General features: G+C 44.6%; 1 protein-coding gene across 1 annotated transcript in view; it reads right to left on the bottom strand.

The window, feature by feature from the left end:
- Positions 1 to 24741, bottom strand: part of LARP1 (La ribonucleoprotein 1, translational regulator) — an 83115-nt gene extending 58374 nt beyond the window's left edge. The window contains exon 1 of the mRNA XM_061151801.1: positions 24520 to 24741. The gene's annotated coding sequence lies outside the window, so the exon portion shown is untranslated. The remainder of the gene's footprint in view (positions 1 to 24519) is intronic.
- Between the last annotated feature and the right edge of the window lie 693 nt (positions 24742 to 25434).

Genomic DNA, 25434 nt, shown 5'->3' with positions numbered 1-25434 from the left:
CTGTCTCTCCAAAAGGTAAACTCTAATTGGAGGGACCAAGTAGTTAAGCAATAAGTGATCTCAGGCAAAAAAAAAGAAGTTAAACAAGATATGCTTTAGGCAGAAAGCAATAAGGATCAAACTAACTTGTGCTTTTCCCACGGCTTGAACACATCATAGTCTTAAAACTCACAGACACACAGAGAGAGGAAATCAAACTTTAAAAAATTAAAATAATGAAGTGGGTCCAAATACCTATTTATAATTATGTGTTTGTTTGCCTCCTGGTGCTGACAGCTTCCTAAAAGAGAGACAGGAGGCTGAAGCAGGTACTAGAGACAGCAGACCTGGGCCCATCGCCGGCTTTGCTGAGCAAACTGGGGCAGCCTCCTGAGCCTTCCTGGGCTTCCATTTCTCTGTTCACAAAATGGGAAGCATAATACCTGCATCAGGCTCACGGGGAGGAAGAAAGATACAAGTTCCCTGAATCTATTTTTTGGAGGGGAACATAGGTAAAAGAGAGGGTGGTTCCTTTATCTGGGCTTGGATATTCCATTTTATTCCTCTTTGAGTTTGATTTTCCAGAGGGGCTTTTGTTTCTGAAAGAACTTGGGCTTTATCACTTATCTTCTTCTGATACCAGGGGCTCCTAGGCTTGAGGCCTCTTTATACCAACACGGAAGAGTAGTTGGGATTAGCAAGGGAGGGGCATTGGCCAGACAGTATTAGCTAGGGAATGTTTTCCAAAACCTGAAGACTCTTGGACCTTCTGGCACATGCCAAGAAATTTACTTCAGTTCATGAGAGGAGGCTCAGCCTAAATCTCCTCTTGTCAACTAGATGCAAATAGCAACAGTTACAGCGTAAGGGGAATAAGGTGAAGGGGAGGGTACTGACTGTTCCTGTGTCTGCGTATTCAGTCGCTAAGTCATGTCTGATTCTTTGCAGCCCCATGGACTGTAGCCCACCAGGCTCCTCTGACCATGGAATTCTCCAGGCAAGAATACTGGAGTGGGTTCCCATTTCCTTCTCCAAGGGATCCTCCCGGCCTAGGGATCAAACCTGCATCTCCTGCATTGCAGGCAGATTCTGTGCTACTGAGTCACCTGGGAAGTCTGACCGTTTCCATAATAACATGGCTAACCCTCAGGGTTTCTGTAAGTATGATTAACCCCATTTTACAGATGAGGAACTAGGCTCAGAGGCTGCCCAAGCCACCCCATGAGGTTAGTAAAAGATGGAGAATAGATTTGTAAAGGTCTGATAGAAAATCAACTTTCTTTTAATGCATTCCCCACTCTGAGTTGAGACAGGCAGCATCCCATGGCCTCTTTCTAATTATCCTACCTACACAGCTACTTCCTCCATTCCCACTCCTCTCCCTGGTGTTCCTGAACTTTCTCAAGTGGTCTCCTGCGGGGCTTCCCCACCAACTAACTGTTCTCCTCCCTGCCATGCAGCCTGAGCCAGTTCTCTGGTTCTTTGATTGATGGGCTCTGCGTCTGCTTAAAATCTTGGCGTGCACGTGCCTGCCTGTCCAACTGCTTTCAGCCACACAGCCTACATGCCAGCAACAGTCAACCACTCACTGATTCTTTTATCCTTTCATTCAACCAATATTTACTAAGCATCTGCAATGTGCCAATTCCTGTCTAGACCCTGGACACGGAAAGGTGAGCAAGACACACAAGGTCCATGTCTTCAAAAAGCTCCTGTCTAATTCCCTGTGGGCCCCATGCTTTCCTGCCTCAATTCATGACTTTCTCTGTGACAAAGCTGTTCACAGTGAGGTCCTGAGTGTGAATCCCAGCTTGACCATCTCGTGACTTCAGGAGAATAACTTGCATCTCTCTAAGCCTCAGTCTCCCCATCTGTCAATTGGAGATAATAATACTACTTTCCTCATAGAACTTCTGTGAGTCTTAAATGGGAGAATGTGTGTAGTTTAAAAGTACAATGCCTGGCACATAGTATGTGCTAAGTAAATATTACCTTTCATTAGTTTTATTGCCGCCAATGATGCCTTTCCACTTCCACATACCCAGAATTCTACTGGTCCTTCAAGGCTCAGCACAAAAGGACAACTTCTTTACAAAAATCTTATTTAATCTCCATAGCTGGAATAGATTTCTCCCCCATTGTTAACTCCTGGTGACAATTTCCCTAAAATATTTAGTACTTTCTATCTTCAATTATGGCTAGTGATGAATATGCCTTATCCTCTATCTTGATTATAATATATTTCTTGAGGGCAAGGATTATACCCCATTCTTCTTAGTGTCGCTTATAGTAATCATCACTGCTGCCTTCACACAGCAAGCCCTCTGTGTGTTTTCTGGACAAGGGAATGAATGAATGAATGGATGCAAGATCACACCTTATCACTTCAATGTTCTGGTAACTAGAGCAACATTGTCAAGGGCCAGGTACTAAATTTTATACATTTATTTATACATAAATATATATATATATTACTTAATATATATACTTTATAATGTATATAATAAATTTATTATGTATAAAACATATAAATTACATATATACTTTTAAATGATAAAATATAATACAAAATGGGCTAACTTTTGCAAATAGAAAAAAAAATCGAAGTCTAGCAAAGCAGAGTCCACATACAAGCTCACAACCCAGAGGCAATCACAGGCAAGCTGGTATATTTTCTTCTAGTCTCTTTTCTGTTTGTATTTTACATAACTGAGGCCATACTGCACATTCCACAGCTTTATTTTTTAACACTGTATTATGAGCGTTGTCTGCACATCATTGCAAATCCCCTCCACACAGTCAGTGAGGGTCATCTATTGAGCACCTTTGGTATGCCTTACCTCTCAGCAGCCCACCATCTATTGTACCACACTGCATTTCTGAAAGGACTTTCATGCAGAGAGGACAGATGTGATTGTCCCCTGAGCCCCACAGAAGTTCAGTGACTTGCTCCAGGATGCTGGGGCAGCAGAAAAGAGATCAGAACTTCAGTCTCTCCCATCCCATTCTAGGCCCCTGCACCACACCACAGGAAAGAGAGATAGCACATGTCAAAAATGCATAACTCCCATAGCCAAAGGAAGGTAACTATGTTTAAACACTCCAGGGTCAAGAAACATCCAAGTTCATGGGGACAAGTGGAAACCAGAAGTCACAATGAAGGCAGGAAGCAATTTTCCTGGCAACATGATCATAACTGTGCTCCAGGACAGAAGGGCCCTGAGCTAGGGACTGGAGTCGAAACAAGAAAGGGCACTACATGTTTTCTGCCCTGGGGCAAAACACTACGTCAGCACACTGTTCTCTTCACAGATCACTTGCCTGTCCTTCACCTCTGGCACAGAAAAAGGGCACAGGGTTTGGGGTCAGAGTAGCATTCAGGCTCAGGTTTGCCCACTTTCAAGCTGTGTGATATCAGGCAAGTTACTTCACTTCTCTGAGCTTCAGTGTCTCCAGCTATAAAATGGTGAAAAGTGAAATACTTGCCTCATAAAATTCAGAGAACATTAAATGAACCAGTATTTGTGTAAGGGTGTTACAGTCCCAACTCTGAACCCACCTGCAAGTTCTTTCACCTCTTTTTGCCTCAGTTTTTTCATCTGTAAAATAGAGATGATAACAGCACCCCCCTCTTAGGGTTACTGCGGGAACTAAGTGAGTTAACACTTGTAAGGTGCTTAGAACAGTACCTGACAAATGTAACTGCTGAACAAATGTTTGCTATTCTTGTAAAAAGGATGGTGGTCACTGGCATAGAGTCAAGGCAACCATTCTTCAAATCTCATGAAGAAAGCAGAGACAGTGTTACCCTAATGTATAGATAAGGAAACTGAGGCTCAGAAAGATTAGGTATTTATCTGGACTCAGACTGCTAGTCGGGGGCAGCTCCAGGACTTCTAAAGATTCTAAATGCAATGCCTTCTCCTCCAGATAATATTCTAGCTGTTGGAAGCTGCCAGCCCTCTGGCCAATTTCAGCCCACAGACATGTTTTGTTTGGCCCCCACAGTATTTTTTTTTTAATGGAGTTGAACTGTGATTAGATGAGCCCAACACACACTAGTGAGCCTCAGGCCCTGGCCTCCTCTGGTGCTTGTTCCTTCCAGCCAACGACCTGCATTTAGATCCCTACACTGGCTGATACCACGTCCGTCACTAAACACATAGTACAGACATGTTTAAGAGACCAAGGGGAGGGAGAGAAGAGCACAGACCAGAGGGACAGGGAAAAGGTGGTCAGGGAAGGCTTCCTGGAGGTGGCTGTACTTGAGTTAAGACTTAAAATTGAAATGTGGGAATTATCTAGATTAAAAGGGAGGGTAGGGGGTAAGGCAGATAAATTTGGCATTTTGTGACCTTTAGGGAGGTTTATGAGTTTCCCTGCCAAGACTTCCTCAGGCCTTTTCCTTGGTTGAGAAGAGGGAAGAAATGAGTGCCCTTTTTAATCTCAGATGAGGTCATGTGACTCAGGAGGGTACACTGTCTGTTGATTGGATTACTGATCTGTGTCATCATCCGTAAGACTCCACACTGCACAAGGCAACAGGAAGGAGGTGTGATCACCAAAGTATGAACTCTGCCTGTCTAACCATGGCCATCTGGAGCTAAATATCTTTACATCTGAGCAGTCTTGATAGCAGTTTCTAACATTTCACACCTCTATGGCAAAGAAGATGAGTGCTAGCTGCAGGAATGAGGTGGGGAAAGGCTGTGGTAAACTAGTAAAGCTGCCTGACTGCCTGTCCCAGTGACATTCACTGCATCAGAGAGGTCTGCTGATCCCCGCCGCGTCCCATAGCACCTGAATCTCTGGATCTGTGACACATGGACAGAATCGGGAACCTCAAATAACGTGAGTGGCCTAATTACCTGGGCTTCCCTTGTGGCTCAGCTGGTAAAGAATCTGCCTGCAATGCAGGAGACTTGGGTTCAATCCCTGGGTTGGGAAGATCCCCTGGAGAAGGGGAAGGCTACCCACTCCAGTATTCTGGCCTGGAGAATTCCATGGACTACAGTCCATGGGGTCGCAAAGAGTCAGACAGGACTGAGCGACTTTCGCTTCCTTTCTTCACTTCACTTCCTTCCTAATTACCTAATGCAGATAGAGTGTGTAGTGATCACTAAAGACAAGGAATAGCTGGGTTCACTTTGCACTGATAGCATTGCCTGGCGGGTTCTCTGCAAGCCTCCAGGGTGACAGGGCTCCCAGGGAGCTCCCGCATTTGGAAAAGCAAGAAATGTTACAGTGTATCATGCATAAGCCCTCCCATTGCTTCAGAGTGCCATGAAAATGAACTCCAGGCCTCTCATTTCGGCCCACAAGACACCATGTGCTCCAGACTCCATCCACCTTAGACTTCACCTTTCTGCTGGTCTCCTGTGCCAGCACCTCCAACACAGGGAGCTCATCCTTGCCTGGGGGCACTGCCTGGAACACATCCCCACAGCACAGACACACAAACAACGTACACTCATGCTTCAAGCCTCAGCTGAAGTGGCCCCTTCCCAGAGAGACCGCTCTTGATCAGCTTGGCTGAAGTACTTCATGTTCTTCACGACACAGATCACAGTCTCTGATTTTCTGCGTGTACCTGCTTTTTCCCATTTCCTCCACTAACGTGTAAACCCTGTGAGCCTGGAGCTTGTGGCTATTTTGTTCATCCCTAGTGTTCCCAAGCACAGGCTGTGGCACAGTAGACCCTTAGTATTTTGTTGAAGGAATGCTGTGTGGTCTCTGGCAAGTAGCTTCCCCTCTCTGGGCTTCAGTATCCCCACATGTGAAATCCAGAGGCTGGATGAGGGACTGCAGAGAGCACTTGGCACTCTGACTGTGGTTCTGTGACTGACATCTGGGCCTTGGGCCCAGGAGTGAGCCTGGCATGCAGCATCTCCATAGTGCTGGACACAGGCACTGATTTAATCAGGCGGCGGACACCCTGTAATTTACTGTTCTGCTGTCCCTCCTCCCTAGTCTCTCGGCTGAAGACCATGCTGTCAAATTTCCAGGATGATCCATGCATAGCCACCTGTTCTCACAGTTCACTGATCCCAGTGCCCACGAGGAGGGGATGGTTGGCACGCAGGACAGGCTGGGAGAGGATGTTCAGTCCAGGAGCTCGAGAGCCCAGAGGACTTGTCAATGTCATGAACTGAAAGACTGGGATCTATGAGAGATTTCATCAAATCCTACACTCTCTGGTAGGAAGGGACCTTCCAGGACAACCCACCAGACCTCTGCCTCAACCCTACCTGCCATAAACACTGCTCAGTAATGATCACCATCACCGTGATTCCACTCGAAGCACCCAGAATAGGGGCCTCACTGCTCTCAGAGCTGTGCATCTTGTCAATGTGAGCTTTTTCCTCAGCAGCACAGTGAAACAGGAGGCAGCATAGCACAGGTGCCAAGGGCTAGGGCTCTGAGCCAGGAGGCCTGGGCAGAGTCTCAGCTCCACAGCCTCCTTGCTTTGTGAGCCTGAGCAAGCCAGGGGCCTTCTCTGTGCTTCCACCTCCTCTTCTGTTAAACAGGGAGAACCCTCACTGGGCTGCTGGGAGAATCCCAAGTGTTAATATCTAATGGGAAGGCACTCAACTGTCTGTACCTGGTAACTGCCACCTATGAATGCTCTTCTTGTTGTTATTATAGTTTTTAGTTCTTCTTGGACTCTGTTCTCTGGGTTGGTTGATTTGTCTGCGAAAGAGATGGTGGGGCACAGCCCAAAGACACAAGCTGAGAAATCAGAGGGGTGTGTTTGCTGGTGGCTATGAGAACATTTCACGTCATCCTTCCGGGCCTTGGGCTCCTCACCTGAAAAAAGGAGAGGGAATAGCCTCTGTCCTGCTTTCTTGTCACAGAACCCATATAGAACTAATGAGAAATAGACAAGAAGGTTTTGAAAAGTGAAACGTGCTATCTAAAAGTGATAGCACTTCTCTTATGTTGTCAGAGAAGCCCTTTCCTCTTTCAGCAAGGCACATTAGCTTCAAAAGAGCTAAACTCAGCCTATTTGGCAAACAGTGTGTTTTGGGTACTTGTTGTGAATTTGAAGCTAATCCCCTCAGAATCTTCTTTTATTAATGTACCAGAGCAAACAAATTTGAGAAGGGTTTACTTACAAGCACGTGGTACATTCCTACAAGATGCAGGGATTGGTTTGACTGATTTCTGCCATCTTTGTTTATTGTTATTATATAATTATTATTTCTTCACTTCCTTTTCTTCAGCAATTTGATTGGCAGAATCCAGGTGAGGTGCATTCACTTTGCAAATGTCAGCAGGACACAGTAGCTCTGCATACTCTCAGGAGTCTTCTGTGACCTTTGACCAATACCTGCGGTGTCCTGTGGACGGAGAGACAGCCTCCTCACTGTGGGAGAGAAGCCAGGGCCTCGAGAGGCGAGGGCAGCGGCCCAAAGTCACACAGCCGGTTAATGCCAAAGGCTTGACTTGGTAACCAGGTCTCTTGACTCCAAACTCTATGCTCTTTCTAACAGTTCTGCGGACTCCTGCAATTTCTCTAAATTAGCTGACTGTGTATCAGAATCTTGTCATTCATAGGGGATCATGTTTGTCAAAGCTCATTGAATTGTACACTTAAAATCTGTACAGTAAAAAGAAAAAAGGAAAAATCTGTACAGCATATTGTTGTAAATTTAACACAATTAAAAAAGAGAGAAAATGGTATGGCAGGGTCCCATTTCATGAGGGGGGACAGTGTCTAAGGTCAGCATTTATGACAAAAATAATATATAATATAACGGGCTCAAGAAAAGCCTTAGGAAGGTATTAATAGCACATAGGAGTCAGCATGGTTTCTTTGGGCATTTTAACAACCGACTGTTCAGAGGGTTCAGGTTAGATGCTGGCTGGCATGTAGGGGTTGGGGTGTGAGAAAAAAAAGAATATGTCTCTACAATAGGGTGATATTCAATGTGGTGAGATGCATATGTGGGAACCACGTCTGCCAAGGGAATGGCAGCTTATAGTGTCTCACCTTATATACACACACATACACACACGCGCGCATACACACACACACAAACAGGCAGACCCCCTCTGAGCAGCTTCCTGGAGCAGGTTAACCAAGGGTGGAAGCCAGAGACAAGGATCTGAGGGCTCCCGGGGCCCACCAGCGTGAGAGTGAAGTAGGGGATATTTCAGGGCCTGGCTGGGGAGGGCTGAGGGGAAGGGGTTGGAACAGGTTGGGAAGTTGAAACAATGGAGAACACCTCATTTAAGAGGAGAGGGCAGGGGTGGGAACCAGAAAAGGAGGAGGAGATTAAAGGCTTGGAGGAGATCAAAGAGACAGACAGTGGGAAGTAGCTTGGTTTTTGAGAAGAAGAAAACAAGTACCAAGGGCTGACCTGCTGCAACATTACAGAACTAGTAACTGTCCTTTGATAAGTAAGCATCCTAAAATTTGGAGTGATGGGAAGCTCACCCACAAAGCAGAGTATGTCTGATGAGAGTTTATAAGTTTCAGAAAGGTTGTTAGTTATTTATACATAAAAAAGAAGATTCCACATTTCTTGGAATCAAAATTTGCTCTTTTGAGAATTTTAAACAGTCTGCCTAGAATTGTGTTAAAATAATACATATGTTCACCTTGTACCCTTTAGGATGGCTACTATTGACAAAGAAAAAGAAAATAAATGTTGGAGTGGATGTGGAGAAATCGGAACCCTTGTACACTATGGATGAGAATATATGGATGAGAATGTAAAGTAGTGCAGCTATTATACTATGGAAAACAGTATGTAGCTTCTTCAAAAAATTAAAAATATATCTATTATATGATCCAGCAATTCCACTTTTGGGTATATATCCAAAGCAATGGAAAGTAGGATCTTGAAGAGCTATTTGCATATCCATATTCATAGCAGCGTTATTTGTAATAGCCAAGAGGTAGAAACAACCCCAAAATCAATCAGTGAAGAAAAGGATAACAAATATGGTTCATACAAACATACAATGGAATATTATCAAGCCTTAAAATGGAAGGAAACTCTGCCACATGCTACAACATGAATGCAACTTGAGGACATTATGCTAAATGAAATAAGCCAGTCAGAAAACAACAGAGGATGGGGAATACATTTAAATCCATGGCTGATTCATGTCAATGTATGACAAAACCCACTACAATACTGTAAAGTAATTAGCCTCCAACTAATAAAAATAAATGAAAAAAAAAAAGAAAAGAAAACAACAGATACACTATGATTCCACTTATGTGGGGCAGCTAAAACAGTCAAACCCACAGTAACAGAACACAGAATGGTGTTGCCAGAGGCTGGGAGAAGGGTGAAAGGGGAGTTGTTCAGTGGGTAGATTTGCAAGATGAAAAGCTCCAGAGATCTGTTTTACAACAATGTGAATACACTTAACACTATTGAGCTGTATACTTTAAAGTGGAAAATGTTATGTTAGGTGCCTTTTAAACAGTAAGAAAAAAAAAAGACAAACAAAAACCCAGTACATTTACCTACAGACCTCCCTTTACTCACTGAAAAACAGCTGGCTATAAAACAGTTGTTCAGTGTGATATTGCCTGTGTCGTGTCCTTTTTTGTTCTAATATATGTGTGTCATCCTCATGAGGATATACACCAAAAAATAATCAGGTTGGTTATTTCTGAGTACTGATTTGTTCTTTTGGCCAACCTGTATAATTGGCCAACCATATCATTTTCTAACCTTTTTTTAATGAGCATTCTGTTAGTATTAAAACAACAACAATAAAAAACTCTACCCCATTCCAGCCCCTGTCTTGATGTCTACAAAGCTTATAGAAGCTAAATTTGCATTTTTGAGTTTTATTTCATATGTAATTAGAAATCACTACTAATAATTTTTTTTTTTTTTTTTGCTGCACCATGCAGCATGTGGGATCTTAGTTACCCAACCAGGAATCAAGCCCACACCCTCTGCATTGGAAGTGCCAGAGTCTTAACTACTGGATAGCCAAAGAAGTCCTAATAATTATTTAAAACATAATATTAATAGTAATACTTCCTATATAGGGCAAGCTTAATCTGTGCCAGACACTTCTGCTTTTTATGAATTATGTCATACAATAACCCTCTGAGGTAGGTATTATTATGGAGCCCATTCTACATATGAGAAAACAGAGGCTAAGCAGCTGGTACAAATTCATTTATAAATGTCGGAGCTACATTCAGACTCACAGCAGTCTGATTTCAAAGCCTGTGTTATTGACAGCCGGACTGTTCTGCTAGGCCCGCAGGATGTGCTTATCTGTCGTCCAGTTTATAAGTGCATTTGTCAGCCACAAACATATAATTTCTGTGTTACTTAAATTGTTCAAACAATACCTTTCCCAATGGTTATAGGATATTTCTTTCAAAGATAAAGCAAAGGTCAAGCTCCCTACAGAAATCCCAAGCATGTAACATTCCAGGTGAGTCCAGACAGAGTAAAGAATGCGCCAGACTCTGGTCTGGGACTCTGGTATTGTACCTAGGACATTCCTCTTCTTCACCTATAAACTGACTCCACTGCCCACTACGACTGATCAAGATACACGCTCACTTCCTGAGAACAACTTCAACCAGAGGAGAGGGCGCTGTGTGGACAGGAAAGGCGGCAAAATATGATTTATCTCAAAAGAATGATTACAATTATATAATTAACACCTTGTATCCAGACATTTTCATCTCTAAGGATCTCTGAGAGTCTTACAGATTATTTAAATATATATCACATACATTGCTGAAGACAAAGTCTATAGTTTCAGAAGATAATTAAAATTCCTTCCCCTTTGGAATTAAGAGAATTGCTTATGGGATGAACATTATGCCCACAAAACACACGAATAGATCTAAGCCTGGGGACTCCAAACATAGGGCTGGAAAGGATCTTGAAGAGCAATAGGTACAGGAAAGACAAATTTCTAATATTTATAATTCTCATTTCAAATCCCCTGCTCATGGCAGAAGTGATTAATCAGTTATAACACTCTTTCCCACTAAGCCTGGCTTTGTCCTCAGAATCTTTCTCAATGTAGCAATTCCAGCAGCCACCACCACCTAATCAGAGTTGAACCCTTGGTCATCCTGTAAATTAGTCCACCATCATCCCTCCAGTGTGGCGGAGAGGGAACTGAAATTCAGAGAGGAAAATTAACTTGCTCACAGTTACACAGTCAGTAATACAAAGCTGAGGTTTCCAAATGCTTTTTTCTTAACCTTCTCCTCTGCTCTTTGCTCTGCTCAAAATATACTTGGCGGATTATACGTTTTGCACTAGACTTCTCTTTCTTGAATGACCTGTTTAGAATGCCTCTGCCAATGATTTGCTGAATGACAATGGACCTATTGCTTAACCCTTTCAGCATCAAGTGCTTTTTAGGTGAAAACAGACATAGTAATCTGGGTTCATATCCCTGCCTTGCTTACTGGAAAACTGGGGTACTCTTTTTGAGAAATGAGCTGCTGCTGAAATTTATATGCCTACAGAGAAAGGATCACATATTTTGCGAGCACCTTCTCCAGGTGAGGTACTGTGCCCCTGCTGCAGTGTGGTTTTTCCTCAGAAGTGTAAACATGCAGCAAGACATTGGCTGGCTATGGTCACCTGGCTATGCTCCTGGGAAGGCTACCTAGGAGGTGGCATTTGAGCAAGACTTTGGAGAGCAATACGACTAAATGTTTCTTTTGATTATAAAAGAATACGTGGTTATTACACGATTACTGGGATGGTATGTCAAGAGGAAAAAAAAACCACCCCTATTTCCTTGGTAAACCATGTCAACATTTTATTTTTCTCTTCTAATACCTTTTTACTCTATGCATAGGTACTTGCTTTTTCCCTCTTTCCACATGGTTGTTAATCTATGCATGCCATTAAAGAATTTTTCATTTATTTTTGGCTGTGCTGGGTCTTCATTGCTGCATGGACTTTCTCTCTAGTTGGGGTAAGCGGGGCTACTCTCCAGCTGCAGTGGGTAGGCTTCTCATCACCGTGGCTTCTCTCGTTTTGGAGCATGGGCTCTAGGTGAGGGAGTTTCAGTAGTTGAGGCACATGGACTCAGTAGCTGCAGCTCTGGTGCACAAGCTCAGTAGTCGTGGTGCGTAGACTTAGTAGCTCAGTATCAAGTGGGATCTTCCTGGACCCCGGATCAAACCTGTGTCTCTTGCATTGGCAGGCGAATTCTTTACCACTGAACCAACCAGGGAAGCCCTGCATGCCATTTTATATTTTGATTTTATTTAAGTTTTAATATAGTATGAGAATGCTTCACAACCCAATAATTCTACTCCTAAGAATAACAAACCAGAAGCACATACGTGAGATTCCCCTGGTGCTCCAGTGGTGAAGAACCTGCCTTCTAATGCAGGGGACAAAGGTTTGATTCCTGGTTGAGGAACTAAGATCTCATATGCCAGGGGGCAACTAAGCTGGCACACCAATTAGAGGGCCGGGCGTGCCGCTGCTACTGAGCCCACGTGCTCAGGACCCGTGCATTGCCAGAGACCCTGCATGCCACAATGAAGGTCCTCCATGCCACAACTAAGACCCAACACAGCTAAAATAAATAAATAAATAGGAAGCACATACATACACATGTTCACCAAAAGGCAAATGCTAGCAGTACATATTTGTAATAGGCCAAACTGGAAACAACCTAAATATCCATCAATAGAATGGATAAATAAACTGTAGTATATTCACAAAATTGAAAACTATACAGTGATGAAAATAAACTATAATTACACAAAGCAATGTGAATGAATCTCACAAATATAATGTTGAGGAAAAAAAGTCAAACACAAAAGAGAACACGCTGTATGATCTATTGACATAAATTCAAAACCAGGGAAAAACTCACCCTGGTATAAGACATTAGAACAGTGTTTACACAGCTCGTGATTGGAAGGAAATACGGGGGGGGGGGGGGGGGTGGCATCTGATTATAGTTTATAAAGTATAAGCACTGGGTGAAAATCTATCAAACTATGCATCTCTGACTTGTGTACTTGTGTATTTGTCTACATATGTGCTATAAGTCAGTAAAACATTAATTAAGTAGTTGCAGGAAAGCACATTCATTAGACAGACAGGGCTAAGAATGTCACTTTGGGTAGAGGGAACAGCACAAAGACTCAAGAATGGAAACTGGAAAATGATCAAGATTGTTTGTGACACTAGAATTACAGTATTTTGCATGAAGAAACTATCTCAAAAGACTCTGCCTGCCAGGAGAAGAAAATGGCAACCCACTCCAGAATTCTTGCCTGGGAAATCTCATGGACAGATGAGCCTGGTGGACTACAGTCTATGACATCGCAGAGTTGGACACAACTTAGCAACTGAACAACAGCAACACACAATCAGGCAGACTGTGATCTGGGAAAATAGTTCTTGATGGAAATGTGGCATAAAATGGAGAGTGAAGTGACCTAGCAATATGGAATACAGAGTTTTGTAAGAAATTAACATTTGTGTATAGAATAATAGCTGCAAGTATTCAAACAATAAAGTCCGTGGCTAAAGGAAAAAAAAAAAAGAATCTGCCTGCCAGTGCAGGGGCAACAGGTTCCATCGCTGGTTGGGAAAGAGTCCACATGCTACAGAGCAACTAAGCCTGTGTTCTGCAACAGGAGAAGCCATGCAATGAGAAACCTGGGAACTACAATGAAGGGTGGCTCCCGCTTGCCACAACTAGAGCATTCCTGAGCAAAGCAATGAAGACCCAGCACAGCCAAAATAATAAATAAGTAAATAAACAAAGTAAAAATAAAACAACTTAGGGCTTAAAGACAACTACATTTTTTTGCCCATAATTCTAAGAGTTAGTAATTTGGGCTGGGTTCAGTTCAATAGTGCTGCTGGTCTCATCTAATTTCACTCATGCACTTGTAGTCATGGAGACTAGTTCAAATGGCCTTTCACCCTTTTTGTCTGCTCTAGGAAAATGGATCTGGGCCCTTTAAAGATCCTTTTCTTTTGCTAGCTGGCAGGGTGCTCAATTTTGTCAACAGAGGGAACTGAACAGACATTAAAGTAACAAAGGTTTTTTTGCATCCTGGTTTCAGTGTGAAGGCTCACCAGGCTCCTTCACTGCATGTGGGTCTCCCAAGCTCAGCTCCTCTAGAAGACAGCTTCTCCTGCATCAGGCTCCTGCAGGTCACAGCAGCCAGCAGCTTCTCCAGGAATCCTGGTCAAGTGATTTTGTAGTAAAGTGTCTGTAGTGAGACATTTCTCTATGACTGGATTTTCTAGTAACTGAGAAGGCACATTTTCAGCAACTTTCAGAGGTTGAGTTCCCTTCTCTTTCCTTCCCTTTCTTCTTTCTCCGCCTCCTCTTTCTTCTTCTTCTCCCTATTTCTTTCTCTCTGCCTCCCTATGGCACTTCAATTATTCATATTTAGACATTCTCACCATGTTCCACCTCTCTTTTTTGTATTACATGTACTATAGTTTGGATATTTTCTACTGACCTGTTTTTCAGTTCAATAATTTCATCTTTAGCTGTACTTAGCTGTATGGCAAACTCACATCCATCTTTTAAGTTCTTAATTTCAGTTACTGTATTTCAGGCTTAGAATTTTCATTTCTAGGACTTCCCTGGTGATCCAGTGATTAAGACTGCGCTTCCACTGCAAGGGGTGCAAGTTAAAACCCTGGTCAGGGAACTAAGATCCCACACATAGTGTGGTGAAAAAGAAAAAAAGAATTTCCATTTAATTATCCTTGATAGAGTCTAATTCTCTGCTGAAATTCTCCATCTTGTCATATAATGTCTTAAACATATTAATCACATGTTTTAAAGTCCATGACTTATAATGCCAACATGTGGATCTTCTATGGGCCTATTTCGATTGTCTATTATTTTTTCTTGGTTTTTAGCCACTTGGTCTTGTCTGCTGGGACATCAGGTAAATTGTGATTGAATGCTTAATATTGCATATTTTAAAAATTATAGGAAAATCTGAGGTCTTTGATAGTATTATCTTCCTTCAGAGAGATTTTACTTTTGTTTCTGGGAGGCATTTAAACCTAAATCATATAAAGGATTTAATTGATTAGATGTTAGTCTTCAGTTTTGCTGGGGCTGGTCAATTTCTAACTCACTTCAACTCCTAGGCCACAGCCCTTTGGGGGTTACATTTGAAAGCCTGGAGTGTTTATTAGGGACATTCCTCCTTGGTAGATCCTGAAATCCAGTTTATATACCCCAGTTTCATAACAATTCCAAATGCTCCGCTCAGATTCTTAGCCATCTCCTGAAAGACAGCATACTTAAGGGCAAACTGGCAGCTGAACAGTGGCATCTCCCTTACCTTTGGAACTGTTGCCTCTCAGGTCATTCTTGTTTTGGTAGTTCTCTAATGCCTTCAAATACACATACATACACACATTTGTTTTGTTCATCTATTTTAATGATTCCCAGTAGAAGGGTGAATCCTCAATAAGCTACCGTAATTATTAGAAATGAAAGACCCTTGTTCACCCAACATTTATGTTATAGTTTTCAGTGGGATGGAAGCATGCTTTATTCTTCTCTGTAGTACCAAGTCCTCACTTGCTGTTAAGTTCTTAATAGACACTAATTGAATAAATGAATAACAGTTTGTAAGTTGCTTTCAATATTATAATTTTAAGCTGTAGGCAGGGACATCCCCGGTGGTCTAGTGGTTAAGAATCTGCCTGCCAAGGCAGAGGACATGGGTTTGACCGCTGGTCTGGGAAGATGCCACATGCCACATGGCAACTAAGCCCATGAGCCACAACTACCGAAGCCCGCACACCCTAAAGCCTGTGCTCCACAGCAAGAGGAGCCACTGCAATGAGAAGCCCGTGCACTGCAACAAAAAGTAGCCTCTGCTCACCACAACTAGAAAAAGCCTGGGTGCAGCAACAAAGACCCAGAGCAGCCAAAAATCAATAATAATAAAATAAATTTAAAAAACTATAGACAGAATTTCCTTTCTATAAATCTAGTTATTGGGCCCAGAGAAGACTTGCCCAAGGGTTCCCTGACTAAGGTCCATTAAGTAGTCATTGGCCTACTGGGGGCTCGAATCTAGAACCAGAACAATAGTTTTTCCCACTCTGCCATATTGCACTACAATAGAATGGTCTAGAGTCTCATGGGCTTGGGTGTCACATAGACCTGAGTTTAAGTCCCACTCAGCCACTTACCAACTGTGTGGCCTTGGAAAAGTTCCATGAACTTTTGGAGCTTTAGGCTTCTCATCTGGTCAAGTGGCAATGATAATAATAGGAGATACTCGAGATAGTGCTGTTGACAATATTAAAGTGAGCCAATGTGTATAAGAAGGTAACCTGTCTCTGGGGACCTTTGGGTTAAAGCGTTGACAACCCCTGCTAAGAGCCAGCACCGCACTGCCTAGAAGTGACACATTAAGCCACTGTTGGAAAATCAGTCCTGGGCCAGTTATTCAGTCTCCTGGTAGGAGTTCAGAGGCCAGAGCCCAGGACAAGGAGACTGGGAAGAAAATCAGACAGCAGCTCCAGTCAGGGCTCTGCCTCAAACTCCTGTGACCCTGGGCAAGCCATCCCCCTTTCCCAGGCCTAACCACTCTGTTTGAAGCAGAAAGGACTTAGACTAGAGGAAATATCCACATGGTCCCTTCTAGCTCTGACCTTCTAAGAATCAGAGACTCTATTAATTTTAGCTTTATTCTGTTCCCGGTGACCTGGTTCTTGCCTCTGATTCAGATAAGCATAGCAAACGGTTGACTCTCCCTGACTGGGCAGTATGCTCTCAACTCTGCACCGTTGCTGGCTGCTCTCTGAAAACAACCTGTCTGCCTGGACAGAGCCACCCCTGCCCCTACCCCTACCAGCAGAATGCCTCAGAGTCCTCTGCATGTTCTGCAGTACCTGCCCATCACGTTAGCCTCTGGCTTCCCAAATTCTCGAATCTTCCCACAGCTCCCAGGGCTTGCACTATTATCTGGGCTCATGCAGATGGCAGGGGAGACCCCAACAACAGAGCAGCGGCCCCCCCAGCAGGAGGAGGTAGGGATGCTGGGAAAGGGAGAATGCCCGGAGGCTGCAGGCAGATCCTGAGGAGTCTGGGTTGCCATGCTCTGGAGGCAGGACTTGGCCTTGTGTGCAATGAAAAGATATCACAGGCCTTGACGCAGAAGGACACGGTCAGAACTTACGGTCAGAGCGTGTCTGGGCTCCGTGAAAGGCAGGCTGGAATAGAGAGAGAGACTGGGGCCGGGGGGGGGGGGGGGGCAGGGGCTGTTACAGAAATGCAGGCCAGAGGGCATGACACAGGATAGCAAACAGGGGAACTGAAGAGGCCAGCTGGCAGACGAGGTGACTGGGTGGCTGGGATTGTACTGTGTCGGGGTGAGAGTTTGCTGGAATTGGGAGAAAGACCCTAAGGGTTAGGTCTTGGGCTTAGAGATAAATATATTAAAATCTCTTTAATAGTTCTTTATGTTTCTTAAAATGGTCTCACTTTTGGAATATTACTCAGCCATAAAAAGGAATGAAACTGTGCTATTTGCAGAGACATGGCTGGACCTAGAGACTGTCATACAGAATGAAGTAAGTCACAAAGAGAAAAACAACTATCCTATAATATCACTTACATGTGGAATCTAGAAAAACTATACAAATGAACTTATTTGCAAAGCAGAAACAGAGACACAAACATAGAGGGAAAATATGGATACCAAGGAGGGAAGAGAAGGCAGGATGAACTGACAGCTTGGGATCGACTTACATACACTACTCAGTGCTCTGCGGTGACCTAAATGAGGAGGAAATCCAAAAACGAGGGGATACATGTATATGTGTAGCTGACTCACTTTGCTCTACAGCAGAAAATAACATTGTAAAGCAACTAGACTGCAATAAAAATTGATAACAAAAACTTTCTCACTTTGCAAATGCTATATGATATCACTTATATGTGGAATCTAAAAAATACAACAAACTAGTGAATACAGTGAAGAAGAAGCAGACTCTCAGACATAGAGAACAAAGCAGTGGGTACCCGTGGGGAGACGGAAATGGGTAGACGGGTAAGAGGTACAAACTCTTAGGTATAAAATAAGCTACAAGGATACACTGTACAGGGGGCTTCCTAGGTGGCTCAGTGGTAAAGAGTCTGCCTGCCAATGCCGGAACCTCAGGAGATGTGGGTTTGAAGCCTGGGTTGGGAAGATCCCTTGGAGGAGGAAATGGCAACCCTCCCTAGTATTCTTGCCTGGGAAATGCCATGGACAGAGGAGCCTGGCGGCGTCACAAATAGTCAGACTCAACTGAGTGGCTGAGCATGCATATGCTGTACCACACAGGGGATATAGCCAATACTTTATAATCACCATAAACAGAATATAACCTTTAAAAACTGTGAATCACTATCTTGTCCACCTGTAACTTTTATAACATTGGACAGCAACCATACTTAATTGAAACTTTTTTTTTCCTCATTTTGTCCTTTCAAAATCAATGTATAATTATCTCTGAGAAACTTGAGGTTGTGTCAGATAGAGGACCCTGAATTCAGGTCTCCTGACTCGTGGCCACAGCCGACTGCTGCTCTGAAGTGGTTTGCAGGCAGAGGTAGCAGGAAGCTCACCCCCGCCCAGCTGCTTCCCTCCACCCGCTCGGGTTCCACGGCCCCAACCCTGCCACCAGACATTGTGTGCCTCCAGCACCCTTCACTGCTCTAGGCCTTGGCTTTGCTTCCTGTCACAAGAAGAGGTGGATGGGGCCAAGTGAAGGTTTTTCACATGCAGACAGGATCAGATAAATCCTCCCCACTTTTTTTTTTTCTCAAAAAGATCCTTTTTCTCAAAAGGATCTCATATGAACCATCAAAGTGAATTCAAATAAGAAATCTGATCAGGCAAGGCAGAGGTGGTGGATTCAGAGTTATTTGTCTGGTTGGTGATGGTCCTGCTTTTGCCCCACGCTGTGGCAGCCTCTGTGATACACTCCTTGGGTCTCCAGGGTTCCATGGCCCACAGTTTGCAAACCATGGGACTAGCAGACTCCCTAGAACACAGCAAGGGAGTCTCAGCCTGGGAGCACAGATGGAATTCAGATGTCTCTAAGCTTGGATGGGAAAACTTCCATCTTTATTTTCTCTAAGATCTAATTCAAGTTAAATACTTTGTTCCATTTGAATGTAGGCAATGGCCACAGGAATACTGATGGTTCCTGTGATTGCGTCACTAAGAAAAGTCACAGATATTTTTGTATCACATTACAGTTGTTATAGATCATTCAAAACTTCATTTCTGCTCATCATTAGTCTAAAATTACAAGAGTTATTATATCTAATGTTCAATTTCATCTTAAATATATTAATAGAGTACATATTATATCATAAACAATTTAAAAAATATCTTGATAACTATATTTCAGTATGATTGGCTTCCTTCATAGTCCTGTGTATTTTACTTTATGCATTTCAAAACATTCTGAGAAGGGATCTGTAGGCTTCACCAGGTTGCCAGAGGAATCCATGGAGTCAGTAAGGTTAAGAACCCCTGTCCTAGGACTTCTCTTCCAGAACAGAGGGGGCTGGGAAGCTCACTGTCAAAAGAGGGCATGTAGGACCTGGGATCCCAGGAGACAACGTGCACTCTCTGAGCCAGAGGAAAGTGAGACAGGAAACTGGGGCAGGAGCAAGGGGACTCTGAGAAGTGGAGCAGAAGCCAACAGGTCATCAGGCAGGGCTCAGTCTAGTGGGACAGAACTAAATTCCTTAGCCCCAACCCCAGCCAGACTTCTTGGGGGAACCAGGACTCCAGGGTCCTCGGCTTGCTTCTGTCATCTTCCCTTCCTCTCAGGTTTCTTCTCTGAGCTAATATAGTGGAAGCAACGGTGGCTTCCAGGCCAAGAAAGATCCTGCTTCTGGACCTGAGTCTTGTCTTGCTGAGTGATTTCGGGCAAGTCATCTCCCCTTCCTGGGTTTCCCTGTTGGCTCAGATGGAAAAGAGTCTGCCTGCAACGCAAGAGACCTGGGTTCAACCCCTGGGTCAGGAAGATCCCCTGGAGAAGCGATTAGCAACCCATCCAGTATTCTTGCCTGGAAAATCCCATGGACAGAGGAGCCTGCTGGGCTACAGTCCATGGGGTCACAAAGAGTCGGGTATGACTGAGTGACTAACACTTTCTTTCACACTTTCATCTCCTGTTCCCAGCCCAGCTTTCATATCTGTATAATTTCTGGCGTAAGTACTGCTATAGCCCCTTGCCATGCCCACAGTAGATATTGCTGACAGATCTCAGTGTATGATCATTCTAAGTTCATATGCAGCTTCAGAAGCCTTTTCAAGTGCTCTACTGATTGATAGGAATTCGAAAATGAAGTAAAATATATTTGCTATTATTGGGCTAGATGATCTGCACATTTCCATCTCTACTATTCCATAGCTCTAAAGACCTGATCTCAGAAATCTAAACAAGGGACTTCCCTGGTGGTCCAGTGGCTAAGACTCCACACTCCCAATGCAGGGGGCCCATGTTCAATCCTTGGTCAGGGAACTAGATCCCACATGCCACAGCTAAGAGTTCTCATGCTGCAACTAAGACCTGTTATAGACAAATGAATGAATGAATATTTTTAAAAAGAAAAATCTAAACAAGACACTAGATAGATGCGAAGACCTACAAAGCATGGCTATTTTTGACCCTTATGTGCGTGTGTGTGTGTGTGTGTGTGTGTTGTAACAGAAAAAGAGAATATGTTCTCAGCTGGGCTATAGATGTTCTCTTGTACACCCTATAGCAAAAATAGGGTCAGAAGCAGATATTCAGATTTTGAAATCTCAATCTGGCTTCTTGAAACAGAGAAACAGGCACATGGAAGTCAGACCCTTTGATCAAAGTATTAGGAATGGGCATCACACTGGGGTTGGTGTCACCAGGCCCTACCTGTTGCCAAATGTCCTGTGTCATATCAGACATAGTACAGTGGAATGATGGTGACAAAGAGCAAATAACACCAGCCACCCCTGGTGTAAGACACACAGACCCAGCCAGGCCACCAAGATGTGGATGTGCCAGAGAGTTAGGGCTTCCGCCCCCCTCACCCCCAGGCAGCACAGAAAGCCACTTAGGATGTTATTTCAGAGTGTTACCTCGCTCAGATTACAGCCATAGCCCAGGTAGGTGCCATTACTTACTTAAAGCCATAGCCAGGTCAAGTGCTAGGACCACAACTGAGGTCTCCACAGGCCTGTAGGGCCAGGCTGGTCATAAACAAGAAAGTGGAGTGAGTAGAAGGAGTAGGGAGTGGTGGCAAACTAGAAGTCACAAGCCCTGTTTAAAGGCAGAAGCTGATAAGCAGGTCTAGTTGATTGCTGGCATATGAGAACGTGGACACACAGTGCCACGTCTTCCTTCTGACCTTCAGAGAGAAATCAGTCTAGATTCTTATGTTAAATAGCTGCATTATCAAATGCTGGCATCTAAATTTTTAAAATGTTACCACAAAACAAAATACCGTGTAAGCCAAACAAAATGCACCTGGGAACTTCAGTATTTGGCCTGATTTGCAACTACTGGTAGAACGGCTAAGAGGCCAGGCTCTTGATGTAGTGGAACAAAGATCTGAGTCACAGTTCTGCCACTTGTTAGCTGAGCAATCTTACTCAAGATCTGTAACCTCTCTGAGCCTCAGTGTTCTCATCCGTGAAATGGGAATAATAAAACACTCTACTGTAAGGATTAAATGCAGTAATAAAATTAAAACACCTGGCATAATCGTTAGATCACAATAGGCACCCCACAAATGCAGCTCCTCCAAAGTGCCTCTAAGTTTCCTGGTGACTGCAGAAAACCTCAACCCCTCACTGCACCCCAGTCATTTCAACCTCAAACTTATTTTTCCGCAAGGTTTGAGTGCTCTGTGTCCATGGAACTCTAATTCAGACATCCAAGGCCCTCAAACCTGCACATACACAAGGCTTGAGCACACCCTGGGGAGGATTTTTAGATGCCATGGCTGGTTACCAAGGAGAGGTGTTTAGGAGGCTTCCCTGGAGTGCAGCTGCAACCTCTTGTGTTGGTTAGAAGAGACTCCTGCCCCAAGCAGGGGACTGGCTGACATGACCTCTTGAGGGCCTTCACACTCAGAAGTTTTCAACGTGAATTTTTAAAAATAATTTTATTTGTAAATGTTTGGCTGTGCTTGGTCTTCATTGCCGTGTGGGCTTTTCTCTAGTTGTGGTGAGCAGGGGCTACTCTTCATTGTGTGTGGGCTTCTCACTGCAGTGGTTGTTCTTGTTGTGGAGCACGGGCTCTAGGGTGCTCAGGCTTCAGTAGTTGTGGCATTCGGGCTCAGTAGTTTCAGCTCCTCGGCTCTAGAGCACAGGCTCAATAGTTGTGGAGCACAGAGTCAGTTGCTCTACGGCATGTGGAATCCTCCTGATCAGAGATTGAACCCATGTCTCCTGCATTGGCAGCTGGAATCTCCACCAGTGAACCACCAGGCAAGCCCCTCCACTCGAACTGTGTTAATTCGTGTGCACACATGTGCACACTCTCACACACCACCTGCCCAGCTGGACAAGAAGGGCTGCCTCTCCCTTTCTTGCGGAGCTTCTATTCCAGCTCTCCCTCCACCTTACCCTCCCGCAGCCTCACTGGGAGGGGAGGCACTGTCATGACCCCTAAACTTCACTCTCTCTGACTGATTTGCTTAGCAGGAAGTCTTGGGACAAGGAGAACAGAGTGACCAAACAGAAGGGGCCAGGACCTTGGCTGGACCTCCAGAGCAAGGAGCAGCAGCAGCCCCATGCATTCGGGGGAATTCACTGGGTCCACATGCTTACTCATCCAGCATCTCTCCAGAGCCTCCTGCTGCTGCAGAAGGTGACAGGGGTGATTAGAGCCCCTTGGGGAGCTGGCTGCGGTGTCTTGCCCTGAATCAGTGTATCTAGTCCACTTGAATCTCCAAGGATCAGGAGCCCTCTGGATCTGGGCAAATCTAGTGGAACATGTATGTGGGTGCTGAGTCCTTGTCCTACATTAAACCCCCCTCAAGAACAACATCAGCCAGGACTTGTGACATTCCCCCGACTCCGTTTTAGAATTTAGAAGAGATTGAAGCACAGAAATGCATAGTGATTTACACCCAAGGTCATCAGTAAGTCTCTGGGTCTGCATTTGAACCCAACATTATCTAACTGCAATGTGCATGCTCTAACCACGCATCACACTGTTTCCCACACTAGGGCCACATTCCAGGCCTAGGTTTCAGTTCCAGGAATCATTAGAAAATACCATTACTCAATGAGCTGTTTCCCCCTGCTTTCTGTTTATGAGTCTACTTTTTAAAAAGCCCCAATAAATGGTACTTTTCAAAAGGAAAAGGACTCGAATAGCAAGCAATCACAATTCCCTCATCATTGAAACAATTCTTTATCATGGAGGTCACATTTTACAAAACATCCATTACTCTGTTGTATCAATTCTAAAAAGCATGTTTGTGGTTCTTTTAATCTCTGAATTCGGGATGCATTTTAAAGACTAGAATCTAAGCTTCTGTGAAATACATAATATTATTTGGCCCTAATCCTGGTAGGTGAGCATTGTCAAGATTACAATTACCATTTTACAACTGGGAAAACTGAGGTTCAAAAAGTTTAGGCGACTAGCCTGAGGTCACAGAGCCAATCAACGCAGATTAGCCTGGTCTCCTGATTCCCAGCACAAGTTGTGTTCATGGTATACTGTTCCAGGCCCAGTGCTCACGCTAACTTGTTCCCATCACCATTCCCCTGGCTATCCCCCATCAGAGGCCTGAGGGTGACCTTGGCTCCCTAACCTAGGGCTGTCCAATCTCAGTCAGAGCAGGGGAATGAACCCAGTGTGGGGACACCTGGGAACAACCCAACCCCACACAGGAAGTTTTCAGACCAAAGGATCCCACTTTCAAGAATGCATTCCATGTGGGAGGCAGCATAGCATGGATCAAAGCAGGGCCCGGGGTGCGAAGGCAGTGTTTCTACCTGGTACCCCCACACACCATGCATGCTAGATGTGGGGGCTCCCCACCTAGGGTCCCCATTCTCTGGAATTACTCACCGTGCCCTCTTTCTCCTATTTGAAGAGGCCAAATGAAAATCAAATATTGGCTCTAGATAAGATCTCACAGACAGACTGAAACACCACATTTCTTTGCCATGGTTCAAGTTACATCAGCTCAGTGGTACTGCCAGGGTTTGGTCTTGCTGACCAGGAAACACTGATCGGCTGTGATAGGGCCCCAATTACCACACAAGGGGAAAAACCAATTAACGACTTATTATATAACAGGCACAGCTTGGCAGACAAAAATCTTTCCAAACAAGGCGTGTGACGGGGGAAAGTAATCAAGGGGGCAAGCTGACATGGGAGTGGGAGCACGTTTCCCCAGATGGTTCAGGTGAGGTTCAGAGAGCTGGAGTGACTCGCTCAAGGTCACCCAGCAGGACTGGGACTAGCACCCAAGGTTTCTGCCCCTCGGGAGAGGCATCTTTCTACCATACCCTTCTGTGCTGAGGATCGAGAAGGTCAGAGCATCAGGACTCACCAGGGTTCCTGAAGGGGGCAAGGAAATGGCTTCTCCCTGGCACCTGTGGGCTCCTTCCTGGCGGGCAGCTGCCAAGGCCACGCTGTCTTTCCTCCCTGGGCGTCTGCCAGGGCAGCTAGGCGTGGGCGCCTCCTGGAAATCGGGCTCTGGGTAAGGTGGAGGAGGCTGCCCTGAAGCAAGCACCCTCCAGGACATGAGGTCACGGGGTCGCCATGGAGGGGTTTGCTACATCCAGCCCCACAGTTGCCTCCTGGCATCCGCCCTGGGATCTCTTCAGGTCGCAGGGCTGGTTTTCGTGCCAGCTGCTGGGTGCCTTTAAGAGAACAAAAGCAGTTCATTGGCTGAGCAAGGCTCCCCCCACCTCTTTACCTGAGCAGGTGAAGGCTGCGAGGCTAGGGGCAGACCCAGAAGTAAACAAACCGTGCCAACAGACCGGCTCGCCCCTCCTCCACAGCCCTGGTCCTGGGCTCCCTTCCCCTCTCCCACCCACAACTCTAAGAATAACCTGGGAGTAAACAGAAGCCCAACATTCTGCAGAATGCTTAGTGCTGTTCTTTTTTTTTTTTTTTTTTTAGTGCTGTTCAGTTTAGGAAGCTTCATTATTTCACAGTCACCCTTGACCAAAGTTAACAGCACATCTTCTCTTTCAGATGGAAAAACTGCGCTGGAAGAGGTAAATGGCTTGTTCAGGTCACCAGCATCTTGTAAGGAAGGTTGACAGAGTAGGATAGTGTGAGGACGCAAACCTGAATCCCCTGCTTTTGAATTCCCACATGGTCATGAGTTTTATCCCTGGATCAGGAAGATCCCCTGGAGGAGGGCATGGCAACCCACTCCAGTATTCTTGCCTGGAGAATCCCATGAACTGAGGGGCCTGGCGGGACTGAGTTACAGTCCATGGGGTCGCAAAGAGTC

The sequence above is a fragment of the Dama dama genome, chromosome 9 (genome assembly GCF_033118175.1).
Source record: "Dama dama isolate Ldn47 chromosome 9, ASM3311817v1, whole genome shotgun sequence".
Classification (NCBI taxonomy): domain Eukaryota; kingdom Metazoa; phylum Chordata; class Mammalia; order Artiodactyla; family Cervidae; genus Dama; species Dama dama.
The sequence above is the reverse complement of the archived record's forward strand: the minus strand, read 5'-3'. Positions and strand labels throughout refer to the sequence as shown.